Consider the following 13,863-nt stretch of genomic DNA (forward strand, 5'->3'; position numbering starts at 1 on the left):
TTCTTTTGAACCACAACCAAGACTCCTGTTTTGTGTGTGTGTGGATGTGCACGGAGGAGTCACTACTAAATCACACAACCAGTTTTCTTGGGAAAAGAAATTTTGTTGTCTTTATGCAAAGAGCTTCATAACCTGACTTCCTTTACCTGCCTGAGTTGCTGGTCTAAGAGCAGCATCACATAGAGTTTATCTACGCAGATATTCCTCAGCCTCTGTGGCTGAGGGGCCTAGGGTTTGAAGAAGGGGAGGCAATGCGGAACACTGAGAATAGGAGGGAGGAGGAACATTCAGGGTAAGGAGGTAGTTTGCACAAAGGCTTGCAGGGGCAAATGGAGGGAGGCGGGAGGAGGCTGGGCTGGTATGAAAACCTTGGGGTTGGTGAAGGAAACCCAGAGGTCCTTCATGCACAAAAATCCCCAGAAAAAGGGTTTTTCTTCCTGAAAATCTTGGGCAAGTGACTTAATCTCTCAGAGCCTCAGTACCTTCATCTGGAAAGTGGGTGTAATATTGATCCCCATCTCCTAGACTTGTTGTGGGGATTACATGAGACAAATTGTGCCTGGCACATATTAAGTGTCAATACAATCTAGCAATAATATATATAATACAATATTATATTACAAATAATATACTATTATTTACTCTTTTCTGAGCCCCAATTCTCCTTCCAGCTTCAGAATCTGGGCTCCCTTTCAGCATCTGTTTAAGAAACGCATTCTTCCCAGGTGTGTGATTCTCCCTGCTGCGGACAGCAGCCATCACTGGGTGGGGCAGGGCAGAGGCTCCCCTGTCCATTACTCAGGGTGTCCAAGGCCCTGGCAGGGACTCCCTGCCCCTCCTCCTCTCCAGGCAGCTCTTGGCTCCTGAGCCACAGGAAGGGTGTATGTTTGGAGAGGGAGGGAGTCTTCTCCTAGCTATTGCACCCAGAGTCAGCATCCCAGAGCAAGGCCCTGGGGCTCACTGTGCTGGCTGCACTGGGCACCTGCACCAGACTCCTCCCCTTCCCAGCCCAACAGGGGTCCTGATGGCTGGGCAGTTAGGCAATCTATGTGCTAGCCTGGGCTCTTGCACAAACTTGCTGTGTGACATTGGGCAAGTCCCGTCCCCTCTCTGAGCCTCAGTTTGCTCCTGTGATTAAAAAAAGGAGAAAAGAATTATGATTCCATGATTTGATGTAAGTTATTCAGCTGGCAAAGGGGGAGGGGAAGTCAAGGAAACTAGGGATCTTTAACCAATAGAGTCCAGTCACTGGTACTCAAGGCAAAGCGATCCGGGAGGATTATCTGAATTACTCCCCAATTACCAGGTCACCGCAGGAATGGAGACCTAGTCTGACCAACTCCCAGACTCAGGAACACAACCCTCTGCTTTTCTCCTCTGGTTCCAGCCCAGCCTCTTCCAGGGGCTTTAACCCTGTTTACAGAAATGGGAATTTGCATGATGAAAATAACTCTAGCCGGACTGCGATTTTACTGAGCTTGGCACAGGGCTCGGAAAAAGCGGCTGCATAGCCAATTACTGGAATTTTTAAACACAAATAATATTTTATGGGATCAGTGGGCTGGCGCGCGGCCGCGGCACCCGGCGCGGCTCCTCCGCCCACAAACAAGCTCCGATTGTGCGGCGGGCTAGCGCGCCAGCCCGGGGCTGGGAGGTGGGATGGGGGTCCGCGGGCGGGCCGGGGTCCCAGCGCCGGCAGGTGCAGCGCGGGGCTCGACGGCCGGGGCTCCGGCGGGTGGGGAGCGTCGGCGAGGCCCGGGCCGGGTGGGGAGCGCCGGGCGCCCGGCTCACCTGCAGCGCCGCGCCTGGAAGCGTTCAGCGCGAGAGGGCGCGCCCAGCGCGGTGCTCCCCCGCCCGGCGGCCGCCCGCTGGGCCTGGCCCGCGCCCCGCGCCCTTGGCATGGCCGTGGCCGCCGCGCCGCCTCCGGAAGGCCGGCTTCCCGGAACGGCCCGAGGGCGGCGGGGAATCCGCGCCGAGGCCCTGGAGCCACCCCTCGCCTTCCCGATCCCGCCCGAGGCGCTCTGGCGCGCTGGAGGCCAACGCCGGTCGAGGGCCCGGTCCAGGGGACGGGCACCTCCCCGCTGTCCCGCCAGGGGGTCCCCATTCCTGGGCGCCCCGAGCCCGCAGGGCCTGGCCTGGGACCCGGGAGGCTGGCCATCCTGGCAGCCGCGCACTCCCTGCCGGGCGCTCGTCCTCCGCCCTCCGCCCGCCGTCCCCGGCCAAGCGCCCGGCCCCAGCACGTACAGGGTTAAGCAGGAGCAGGTGTGTCGCCAGATGCCGCTCACCACCCCTCTCCCCCGCAGCCCCGTCGGCCTCCTCCTCCTCCGCCCACCCGCTCAGAACCAAACAGTCCCAAATAAAAGTGCTATTGTTGCCTTTCCCCACCCCCGTCGCTGCCCCACCACCTGGAGCGGAGCCCGGTCCCCTCTTCACCTGCCCCGGGGCCGGCTGGGGGGAGGGGAAGTGGGGCCTCCGAGCCGGGACTTCCGCTGCCCCCACCCCCCGACCCCAGCTTCCCCTCCCCCAGTGCCCCCAGCACTGACCCCTGGGCCAGTGGCGGGGGGCCGTGGCTTGGGGGGTGGGGGCTCCTTTCTGGCCTGAGAGCTGGGTTCTGGCCTCCCCGCGCCCCTCTCTCTAGCCCCTCATCCTCACTGGCTAGACCAGCGACGGGGTGTGCAAAGCTGGAGAAGAGTAGGCCCTGTCCAGACGCCCAGGACAGTGCCAGCCTCGTTTGGCAACTGGCAGCTGGTATTTTTAAAACATTATTTGTCCCTCAACAAGTCAAGGAAGGAGGGGTAAAAGTGATGACTCCCTTTTTACAGACCGAGAAGCAGAGGCACGCGGAGGGGAAGTGTCTAGCCCAAAGTCAGGAGGCTGGTCAGAACTCAGGTCTGTCGGCTCCCCTGGCACGGCGGGGCCTCGGGCGCTCATTTGATGGACAGGGAATGGGGGACTCCAGAGACTGGCAGCCTGACACGACCTCAGACTCACTGTAGGACCTTGGACTAGTTACTTCTCCCCAGGTTGCCTCTGTTCTTAAATCGACGGGGGTGGACTAGCGTGATTCCTGAATTCCCTTAACTCCAAGGGGCTGGCGGACCCCCGGAGGTCTGAGGGTCCGGGGTGGGACCCCACGAGTGAACAAGGCAGCCGCGGCCCGTGCAGAGGGAAGAAAATGTTTCCCCTTTCGCTCCCCATCTCCGCCAGCCTCCCCCGCCCTGCCTCCATCCCTCCTGCAGGCCCCAGGGAGGCTGAACTACGAGGTTAAATAAATATCTGACGGTGACTCAAGGAAACGAGTCAAGACCGTTGCCGGGAGAAGAAACCCAGACCTCGGTGAAGGTCCGCCCCCGAGTCCGAGCAGACCCCGCTCCGCCCCTGATGCGTGTGTGCAGAGCCCTGGCCCCCTGGGTCTCGCCCAAGTGCCCCAGGATAGCCAGCCCCCTCTCCCTGATCTGCTCCGGCTTGGTGCGTTGGCACTGCTGGGGTTGGGGCCGTGAGCTCAGGGTTACCGTATTTCTTCTCCTTGCGCCCTAGGTTTTGAGCGCAGGTATTTAACTTCTCCAACCCACGGGAGAGTCCTTTCTGTACTGTGGAAAGTTGGGAGGCTGGAGATTTTGCTTTTGTTCTCTTAGCTCTACTATAACCTCTCTCCTGACCTGCCGACCTATCAATCCTGTCTCCTCTCTCCACCTGAACGTTTAGCGGGCATCTCAAACTCAGCTTTTCCAACTTTTAAATTCTGATCTCCACCCCCGCCCCGCCCCCGCCCCAGACCTGCCTGCTCCTTTGTGTCTTCTCCATCTCCGAAAAGGGCAACTTCATCTTTCCAATTGCTTGGGAAGAAAATCTTAGAGTTACTCTCAACCCCTCTCTTTTTCTGTCATCATTCATCCAAATGCTTTAGCGAATCTTGTTTACTTTGCCTTCAAAATATGTCCAGAATCTGCTACCCTTCATCACTTCCCTGCTTACCCCCCTGTTCCAACCCACCATCTTCTTGCCTGGACTATCACAACACCTCTTCACATGTCACTCTGTATCCCTTGTCCTCCCCTGTCTGTTTTCAACAGAGCAGCCAGGGTTATCTTTTTAAAACCAAAGTCAGATTCTGTCCCCATTCTCATCAAAAATCTAATGGCTGCACATCTCACTCAGAGAAAAAGGTCCTTCCAAGACCCTAGATGATCTGATCACCGCTCTGCCCTTCCCTCCCACTCCTCTCCCCCTCACTCTACTCCTCACACCGGCCTCCTCACTATTCTACAGGCAGGACAGTGCACTTCTGCCTCAGGACCTTTGCACTTCCTATTCCCATTGCCTGGAATAATCTTTTCCCAGATTCCTATAGTGCTTTCTCGCTCACTTTGCTAAGGCCTTTTCTGTCTCCCACCAATACATACAGGCTCCCCATCTCCCTTCCCCTGCTTTATATATCTCAATATCACCATCTAACAGATGCTACATATTTACCTGCTTATTTGTTTCTCTATCTCCTCCCACAGGATTGCAGATGCTATGAAGGCAGAGGGTTCTTTCAAAAAAAAGTCTCAGCCGGAGAACAGAGTGTCACACGTGGTGGGCACTCAGTAAATATTTGTTGAATGAATGATTACATGAAGGAATGACCTAGTCACCTTCCCTTCCTGGGGCGTACTTTTCTCACGAGTTGGATCCATTGAAAGTCCCCTCAGCTTTGAGAGTCCTTTCTGGGGGGTGGGGGGGTGGGGGGACTCCAGCTGAGCCTGGGGGATGCTGGCTGTATAGAATATCCCCATGAGGCGTGGAGAGCTGGTGGCTTAGAGGGGCTGAATATGGGCTAAGGAGGGTTTGGAAGGATCTTCAGAAATCCAGAATTGTCATCCTTCCTGATACTTGAGGGGTCAGGAAAGGTGAGAGGGGAGGAGTATGCTAATCAATCGTGCACTTGTTCAGCCTGAATACGTGTCAGATGCCTTTACAGGGCCCTGCTGCAGAGGGGAGGAGGCAGCAGCGCCCAAGATGAGGTCTTTGGTGGCTGAGCTGAGCTTTTTTGATAAGCACTAGGAGTCCAAGATGGATAAGACTCAGTTCTCTCTCTGGGGACGCTCAGACAAGTATCTAATAATTTTTAACCAATGATTGTTGTGTTGGGACTTCCCTGGTGGCCCAGTGGTTAAGAATCCGCCTGCCAGTGCAGGGGACACGGGTTCGAGCCCTGGTCCAGGAAGGTCCTACATGCCACGGAGCAACTAAGCCCACAACTACTGAGCCTGTGCTCTAGAGCCCGTGAGCCACAACTACGGAGCCCAAGTGCCACAACTACTGAAGCCCATACGCTGCGAGTCTGTGCTCCGCATCAAGAGAAGCCACTACAATGAGAAGCCTGCGAACCGCAACGAAGAGTAGCCCCCACTCGCTGCAACTAGAGAAAGCCCTCACAGCAACGAAGACCCAACACAGCCAATAAATAAATAAATAAATTTAAAAAACAACAACAATGATTGATGTGTCATAATCAGGAAGCTTATTTGGGGGGCAGACAGGGTTCCCATGGTGGGAGGGGATATCAAAGGAGGCCTCCTGGAGGAGGTGACACAGCTGAACAAGATTTGAAAGATTTAAAAAAAAAAATAAAGAAAGGAGAGTTGGGCTTTTGGTGAGGGAGTGACTTTAGTGCCAGCAGTTCCTGATCATGGAAGTGATGTGGTAAGAGATGGATGCTGTGATTCGGAAGGTGAGAGTGAAGGGTAGAAAGTGGAAGCAAGTTGTCAGCTTGCTCTGTGCTTGTGCCACCAGTGCAGGACAGAGGAGGCTCATGCCACGGAGGTTGCAGCCTCATCCAGAGGGCCCACTCGTTCATTCAAAAAGAATATCTGAAGGTCCCCCATGTGTCCAGCCTGGGGCAAGACCCTGTAGGAGACAGGGACATGCAGAGTGAGACCTAGACCAGTGGTTAGGACACTTGGGCCATCAGCAGCTCTGGCCCAGGTTGGCTGTGTGACCCTGGGTGAGCCTGAAACCTCTCTGAGCTTTAGTTCTCCCAACTGCAGAGGCGATAGATAATTCCACCTGCACTGCATGACTCATGGATTACATGGGGGATCAAATAAGATAATCTCACCATATGCACTTAAAAGTGTATGACAAAGGGACAAGAACCATCGCAAAGCAAGGTCTCAGTCCTTCAAGAGCTTGGAGTATGGTCTTTGTAGCTTAGAGCCCCCTCCCTTGGTCTCCCAACTTTCCATTTCAGTCTGGGTCTTGGAGCCCCTTGGGACTGGCTGACTCCCTCCCTAGCCTTGCACTTGAGTTGGCTTCCTTTCTGACCCCAGACAGCCATAGGAAGGCTCCCCCTCGTGGCATTTCCTGGAATAACAGAACAGGTATCTGAGCAAGAAGAGATGGAGCCTGACTGACCACCAAAACGGGAGCGGGAAAAGCCCAGAGGAGGTAGAACCTGAGGACCTGGGAAAGGAACAGGGCAAACCAGCCAAGGAAGTAAATCCTGAAACAGAACGTTAGACTGAAAGGGCCCTGGGACCTCCTCCTATACCCCATTTTACAGATGAGGAAACTGAGGTTCAGGGAAAGGGAATTTAGAGGCAGGACCATGACTCTGGTGTCCATACACTCCTATGCCTGGTTCATTCCATTACACCAAGTACCATATGCTTTTATACAACTCATGAACAGTGTACATTGCAAATTCCCTCTACATCTGGCAGCATCCCCCTGAGGGCCTCAGACTATATAGCAGTCTCTCCCGGGGCAAAGGTCGCCAAATGCCAAAGACTCTGCATGCAGCCGGACTGGCTGGCATAGCCTCAGACTTCATGTATTCTGGATCCAGAGATCAGAGCTTTTTATTGGGGTATGGGTGCAGGGCTAAGGAATGGGGACACAATTAAATCCACATCTAAATCACCAACTCAACCAGAGGGGTGTGTGTGTGTGTGTGTGTGTGTGTGTGTGTGCACACTGCAATTGCAAGTGTGGAGTGCTTTATCCAACAAAATGTTTTAACCTACATCTTCTAATTTAATTCTTGCTGCTATTATTAGCCCACTTTAGAGATGAGAACAATGAGTCACCAAGGGACCAAGTGACTTGCCAAGGTCAAGAAGAACATTAGGGAAGGACCAATGTGGTGCATACAGAAGGCGCTGATAGATGCCATCACTTGCCCATGAGACTGCTGCGTTTTTAGTGAGCTGATTGCAGGAGGAACACTTCCCAACCTGCAGTCTGCTCCTACCACAGAGGAGACTTCTGCTGGCTTCCTTGGATCCTGGCAGGCTGGAGGGGCCTCTGGCTTTGTGTTTAAGTTAAGGGGTGAGGTGGGGGATGGGCACAAAGAATGCAGCAGAGGAAGAGGGGCTGCCTGCCTGCTTTGAGCTGGGGGGCACTTTCCAAATAGCTTCATTTGGCTCATTGGCTGGCTGGGGGAGGCCTGGATTTCTGATTGCCCCAGGGATTGGAAAGCAAAGGCGGGCTCGAGGGCCACTGTGAAAATGTACTAGGAGCCAGGAGAAGACCCTGTTGCCGTGTCCCATTGCTACGGCAGCAAGGTGTTCAGTGGATAGAGAAAACCCTGGAACCGGGCGTGGAGCACACTGAATCCTGGGTTCAAGTGCTGTATGACCCTGCACAGTGTAGAGCAGTGGTTGGGAATGGAGGCACTGGGGCCAGGGTGCCTGGCTTCATATCCCAGCTTCCCCACGTAATAGATCTGTGGCCTTGGCTTCACCTCTCTGAGCCTGTTTTCTTATCCATAAAATGGGGAGCAATAGTTCCTACTCAAAGATTGTTGGAAGCGTTAGAATCATGTGGAGTACTTAGGAAAATGTCTGGCATATAGTAAGTGCTCAATAAACATAATCTATTATTAGGAAAAACCCATCTGAGTTACAAGGTTATCACCTGTGCAGTGAAAGGGGTTGCGTTAGATGAGTGGTTTCCAGTTATCGGGACCACAGCTCTCTGGGGAAGGTTTTTTTTCCCCAGGAGGGCAAAACTATAGAACTTGGTACAACATTCTGTGGTGTGACTTACAGAAGATTTGAATGTTTCCCTGAGGGCACAAGTTTACAGGGTTGAGTTGAGTCACAAGACCGGAGCATCCTTAGATTCCTGGACCCGTTATTCTGTGGCTCTGCGGTTATCTTCTGTGTGGAGGGTGTAAAGTCTAGGGGACTCCCATGCTGGATGACTGGGGACCCTGATCCCAAGCCTGGCAGCTTAAGCCATGGTACCCAGAGGGTATCTTGGGGTGAGTCCCAGGGAGTTGAGGTTCCTGGTTCATCCCACACCCAGCCTGTCCCTGGTTGGGGGGTGGATTTGGGGGATGCTGAAAGAGAGGCCTTCGTGGGAGAAGGCAGGCAGGGAAAGCTCCTTGCCCATCATGTTTACTGAACTGCACTGAATTATGACCACATGCCAAGATCTGGCTTCAGGCAATTGCCTAAATCATTTAGGGGTTGACAGAGGAGGGAGGGAGGGGACATGGGGAGCTTGGGGGAGAATGTTCTTGTAATTCTTCAGTCTGAGGTACATTAAGGAGCCATAAGCCATGTCGAGAGCTTGAATTACATTAGAGAGATTATCCTGTTACAGTTCATAATCCTGGATAATATACCGTCTTGGAGCACACCTGCCCATGATAAATCTCACCCCATAATGGCCTGACCCCGGGGACCCAGGGGGGCTGGGGCAGCTGGCAAGGGCTAGTAGCAGGGACACAGCCTCGGCAGCGGCACCTGTGAGACCTCCTGACTCAGCTGCGTGCCCCCAGCCCTGCCCCAGCCCAGAGGGTGTGGATGTCGCTGGGAGCTTCGAACTTCTCCGTCTCCATTTGAGGCGCCTGGCTCCCTAGCACCCCTCTAGCCTTAACCCCCACTCCATGAGCCCACCCCCTGCTCCGGGAGGGGGTGGGACAGACCCTTGGCATCCCTGTCTCCAGGCTCTTCTCTCCCCGAGTGCCTTCACCTTAATCTCTCCAAACCCAACTGGCATTTCCTGGTCCGTGAGGACCTCATAGAGAACAAACGCTGACCTCTCCCTTCGCTCCAGCTCAGGGCACTGACCCGCCCTGTGAATGGGTGTGGCCCCTGCCACCTATGTGTTTTTGAGCACCTGTCTCCCCAGGGAGAGCACAAGTACCACGGAATCAGGAACCATGGCTACGGCCACAGCACTGAGCGTAGAAAGGCTAGGTAACTTGTCCAAGGTAATGCAACTCATTAGTGGCAGAAGCAGGGTTTGAACCCCACCTGCCTGGCTCCAGAGTCTGTACTTCTGGCCGCCAGGGAACACTGTCTCTTTAACCTGAGAGCTCTGTCCTGTGTCATGTGGGGGCGTGGCCCCACTTTCCATGAGCTGCCATGTTCTTACTAGAGTCTATTTGCCTTACACTGGGGACCCTCATGAGCCCCAGGGATGATTCTTGCAGTGGATTTTAGGGCGAGATGGTGCCGGAGCCTCCTAGCTTCACCCCCAGCCTTTTCAAGTGGCCCACTCCACCACGTGACTTCACTAACATCCGCGTTAACTTGGCAGCCCTATCCCAGCCCTAACACCCTCTCTTCTGCTGGTCATTGCTTGGCCCCCAGCTCCTGGCAGGTCTGGAGGTGTCTGGGAACCTGTTACCTGTCCCTGCTCTCTCTTTGCATGACACCCCAAGCCCCATCAGCCTCAGATTCTGCTTTACTCCTCCCACCTCCCTTCCCCAAACACACGTTCCCTGTGTACCTCTACACGGGGAGAATGGGAAGGGCACTTTTCTGGGTCTCCTGGGGTTAGCTATGCTACTAAGGCTTCAGCTAGTGCCAGTCACTCTGGGTCTCCTAAAAAGAAGCCACAGCTGCTCTACAGCAAGTGCTCACTAAGTGCCAAGCATCAGGTTGTGCTGTTTACCAGCATCATCTCATTTACCCCAGGCCAGCCCTAGGAGCCGGGTACTACATATTTCTATTTTGAATAGTTTCTTCAGATGAGAAAGTTGAGGCTTAGAGCAGTTAAAAACAGTGTCACAGGTCAACACCTAGTAAAGGGCAGAGCTGGAATTCACACCCATGCCTGCTAGTTCCAGAGTACGTGTGCTTAACCCTGGACGCCACACTGCCTCTTTATGATGAGTGCTAGGCACTGTGGGCTGCCTCCCCAGCCCCATCCTCACCCAGGCCCACCCTTCTCCATCCCTTCTCACCCCTGCAGGCATCTCTAGCACCTTCCTCCCTACCTTTCTCTTGCCAAGTTCCACAACGCCCCTGCATTCCAAGTCACTCAATGCATCAAGGATTCATCTCCTCTCTGGGTACCTCCGCATCATTCATCCAGTGACAGAGCACAACGGTTTGACCATCCACCCATCCCTTCATTCCCATCATTCATTCATGGAATCTTGGAATATTGGGGCTAGAAGGGGCTTTGGAGATTATCGGGTTCAGTGGCTTTTAAACCAGAATGCATTTTTCACAGAAAGGCTTCTGTGGAAGTTCTCTAGAGAAATCAGATCAATGAGGGTTGGTGGGGTGGGTGTTGGGAGGTTGGGGGTGGTGTCCAGGGTCCTGCCTTCTTGCTCCACCCCACCCACGACTCTGTACCCCCAGAGTGCAGTTAGCTCGGGGCTGTGTCCAGACACCCAGTCCATGAGAACCTGTTGCTTTCAGTCACTAACGAAGGGACGGCCAGGCTCCTTGCTCTCCATGGACCCTCAGGACCTCTCCTCTCACACGAGCTCTCCAGCTGGACAATGAGACTTCTTACACAGCAGCTCAGAGCTCCCTGAAGCACAAAAGTGGAAGATTCCAGGCCTTCTTAAGACTAAGGCCCAGAAGTGGAATGACCTCACTTCTGCCGCATCCTCTTGGCTAAATTCAGGGGGAAAAGAAATAAACTCCACCTCTTAGTGGAGGAATGACAAAGAATCTGCAGTCCTTTTTAACCCACCACCATCTGTCTGACCTTGAGCAAGAAAATTACTTAACCTTCCTAATTTTCCATCTGTGTTCTCATCTGTAAAGAATAAATACATGGAATCCCTGGAAATCCATGGAAAGTACTTAGAACAGTGCTTGGCACACAGTAAGTACTCACTACATGTTGGCTGGTGCTATTTTTATTTCTTACCCATATGCCTAGCACTGTGCTAGGTAACTGGTGGTGGGGGGGGAGGGCTACAAGAGTAATGGCAAAAACAGTTTATACTCCTGATAATAAATAATCTAGTTCATGAGATAAAATTAACACACGCTGAGATCAAAGCACTAATTCAAGGCATTGTGTAATTAAGGAGCCCATGAGAGGTACAGATAACATACTTGAGGAAGTTAGAGGACAAAGAGACTGGACATGGGGGCTGGGTGGCCAGTGAAGGCTTCAAGGAGGGAGGGGCGCCCATGGAGGGGAGGGCAGTCCAATGGTTCAGCACGGACACAGCAAATCTCCCTGCTTTCAGATCTTAGCTCTGCCACTTTCCGGATGTGCTTTTGAGATCCTGCAAGATGCTTAGCCTCTCTCTGTGCCAGTTTCCTTTCTGTAATATGTATCCATTTCCTAGGGCTCCAGTGAGGAGTAATTGATTTATTTCCTATAAAGGGCAGCGTGTCTAACATGGGATAGGTGCTCAGTAAGTTGAGTTAATTTCATCACCCCTCACAACGTGGAGACTTTGGCTTGGTGGAGAGAAGGGACAGAGGTCTCCAGGTGGATGGAAACAGGGACTGCATGTGTAAAGCGGGACTATGCCTGTGTCGTGCTCAGGGCTGGGGAGAGAGCCACTGTGCATGGGTGGAGATGTTCAGGGCTGCGGTGGGGAGTGGGGGGCGTGGGCAGCAGGAGCCAAGGCAGAGAGGAGTGGAAGGGCAGACTGTGGGAGCCTTCAAGCCCAGCTGGAGTAGTTTGGACTTGATCCTTACAGCTTTCTAACAAGGGAGGGATGCCATCTGGGCTGTGTGTGAAAGAGTCCCCTGGCAGCGGTGGGCAGGTGGATTAAAGACAGAGAGAAGACTTAGGAGACCATGGCCACAATTCAAACATGCGATGAGCACGTCCTGGACTTGGGTAGAGGCGGAGGCAAAGGGAAGGACTGGCTGCCTGGAGAGGGAGCCCCTGTGGCTCTCGGGGAGCCCCCTGCCCATCCGCCCGCCATGCCACGCCCGGCTGCTGGCTTCTGCCCTGGCTTCCTCCCTTCCGGGCCAGGCTTGAAGGCTGCATTCAGGAAGGGGAAGCACAGGGCCAGCTCCACCCCTAGAGAAACGACTGGACACCATCTGGTCTCACAGTTGGACTTGTACCAAAAGGAGCAGTTCTGGGAGGAGTGATCCAGCACCGGCTCTGCGGGGGTGTGTGTGTGTGGGGGGCTGGAGGGTGCGCGTGCGTGTGTGCGCGCGTGTGAGAGAGACCGTGTGAGTGTAAGAGAGAGCGTGTATTTGTTGTCTGTGTGTGTGAGAGCGTGTGTATTTGTTGTGTGTGCCTGTGTGTGTGAGAGAGACTGTGAGTGTGTGACAAAGAGGGAAGAGGGAGGACCATATGTCTATTTTCTCTGGGAAACAGATGTCTCCTCAAGTGGGTGAGAGTCAGTGAGGGAAGAAAAGAAGTGGGGTTAGAGGATCAGCTCCACATTAGCAAATAAATGGTCCCATGCACGGGTCCCCGTGTGTGTCAGTTTTTCTAGTTTTTCAGATATTTTCCTTTCTCTCTCTCTCTCTCAATTGTTCCTCTTCCAGTGTTTTTTCTTTCTCCCCCAGGCTTGCACACCCATGCACAGCCCCAGGTGGTGTTCCCTCCATCTGGAGGCTCCCAGGGCAAGGGGCTGGGGATGCCTCCTTCCGTTGCTCAGGCCTTTCCTGCAGGGGGGTCAGAGCCTGACCAGGAGTGGACTGGGGTAAGAGACCAGGTCACTCTCCCATCTTGTCTCTGTCCAACTTGCCTTGTGCCTGCACCCTTCCCTCCACCTCTCCCCCAACAAAAAGTTAACGAGGACCAGGGATGCACCAGGCACTGGTTGAGGCCCAGGGGCCCAGGGGCCCAGGGCCCCAGGGCCCCGCCGATTCCGAAGTCCTCCTTGCCCAGCACACTTGCTTTGGGAGAGTGGGATGGGAAAGGAACATCTTTTGCTTAATATCCAGGCATGGTGTGCCACATGGGAATCCCCCTCAGTGCTCCTCTCTGGTTTGCCCTGGTGTTTCCCGGGTTGGTCTCTGCTCTCCTGTCTCCCTTCCTGGTGAGAAATGCAGAGACACTGGAGCCAGAGAGGCCGGTGTTCACATCCCAGCTCCGCGTCTTTCAAGCTGTGGGATCTGTAGCAAGAGGAGGCTTTACCTCTCTGGCCTCTGTGTTTCCTCGTCCAGATTGTAACGTTTATTGCTGGATTGTTGGGAGAATGAAATTAGAAAATGAGCCAGAGTGCCTAACAAAGCCATCTTCTCCCTTTTTGATCGTTTCTTTTTTCTTGTTCCATTTTTAAATTTAAGAAAAATTTGAGTCTTCAATACGTGGGAGGGGGAGAAGGCGGGAGTCCTGGTGTCCGCTCTCCAGGAAACAAGATTCCAGCCAGGGTCTGGCAGCCCACCCCCTGGCCTCCGCTTCCTCACGCTCCCTCTTCATCCTTTGGGAAGTGGGGAGCACCAAGGGCTTCCAGGCAGGGCAGTGACACCTGTGCTTTAGGACAAGGACCCCGCAGTGTCAAGTGATAGGGAGGAGGAAGTGGGGCAGCCAGCCGGGCACTGCCAGGGCCCTCCCACCCCGTCACTCCTCTTTTTCTCCATCTTCCCTTCTCCCTCCCTCTTTCTTCTCCTCTCCCTCCATCCTCTCTCCCCTTTGGGTCCCCCTGCGGCTTGCCAGCTGCCAGCAGATGACATCTCCTTTCATGTTTGGGGCTGA

Source organism: Hippopotamus amphibius, chromosome 11 (assembly GCF_030028045.1).
Source record: "Hippopotamus amphibius kiboko isolate mHipAmp2 chromosome 11, mHipAmp2.hap2, whole genome shotgun sequence".
NCBI classification, from domain to species: domain Eukaryota; kingdom Metazoa; phylum Chordata; class Mammalia; order Artiodactyla; family Hippopotamidae; genus Hippopotamus; species Hippopotamus amphibius.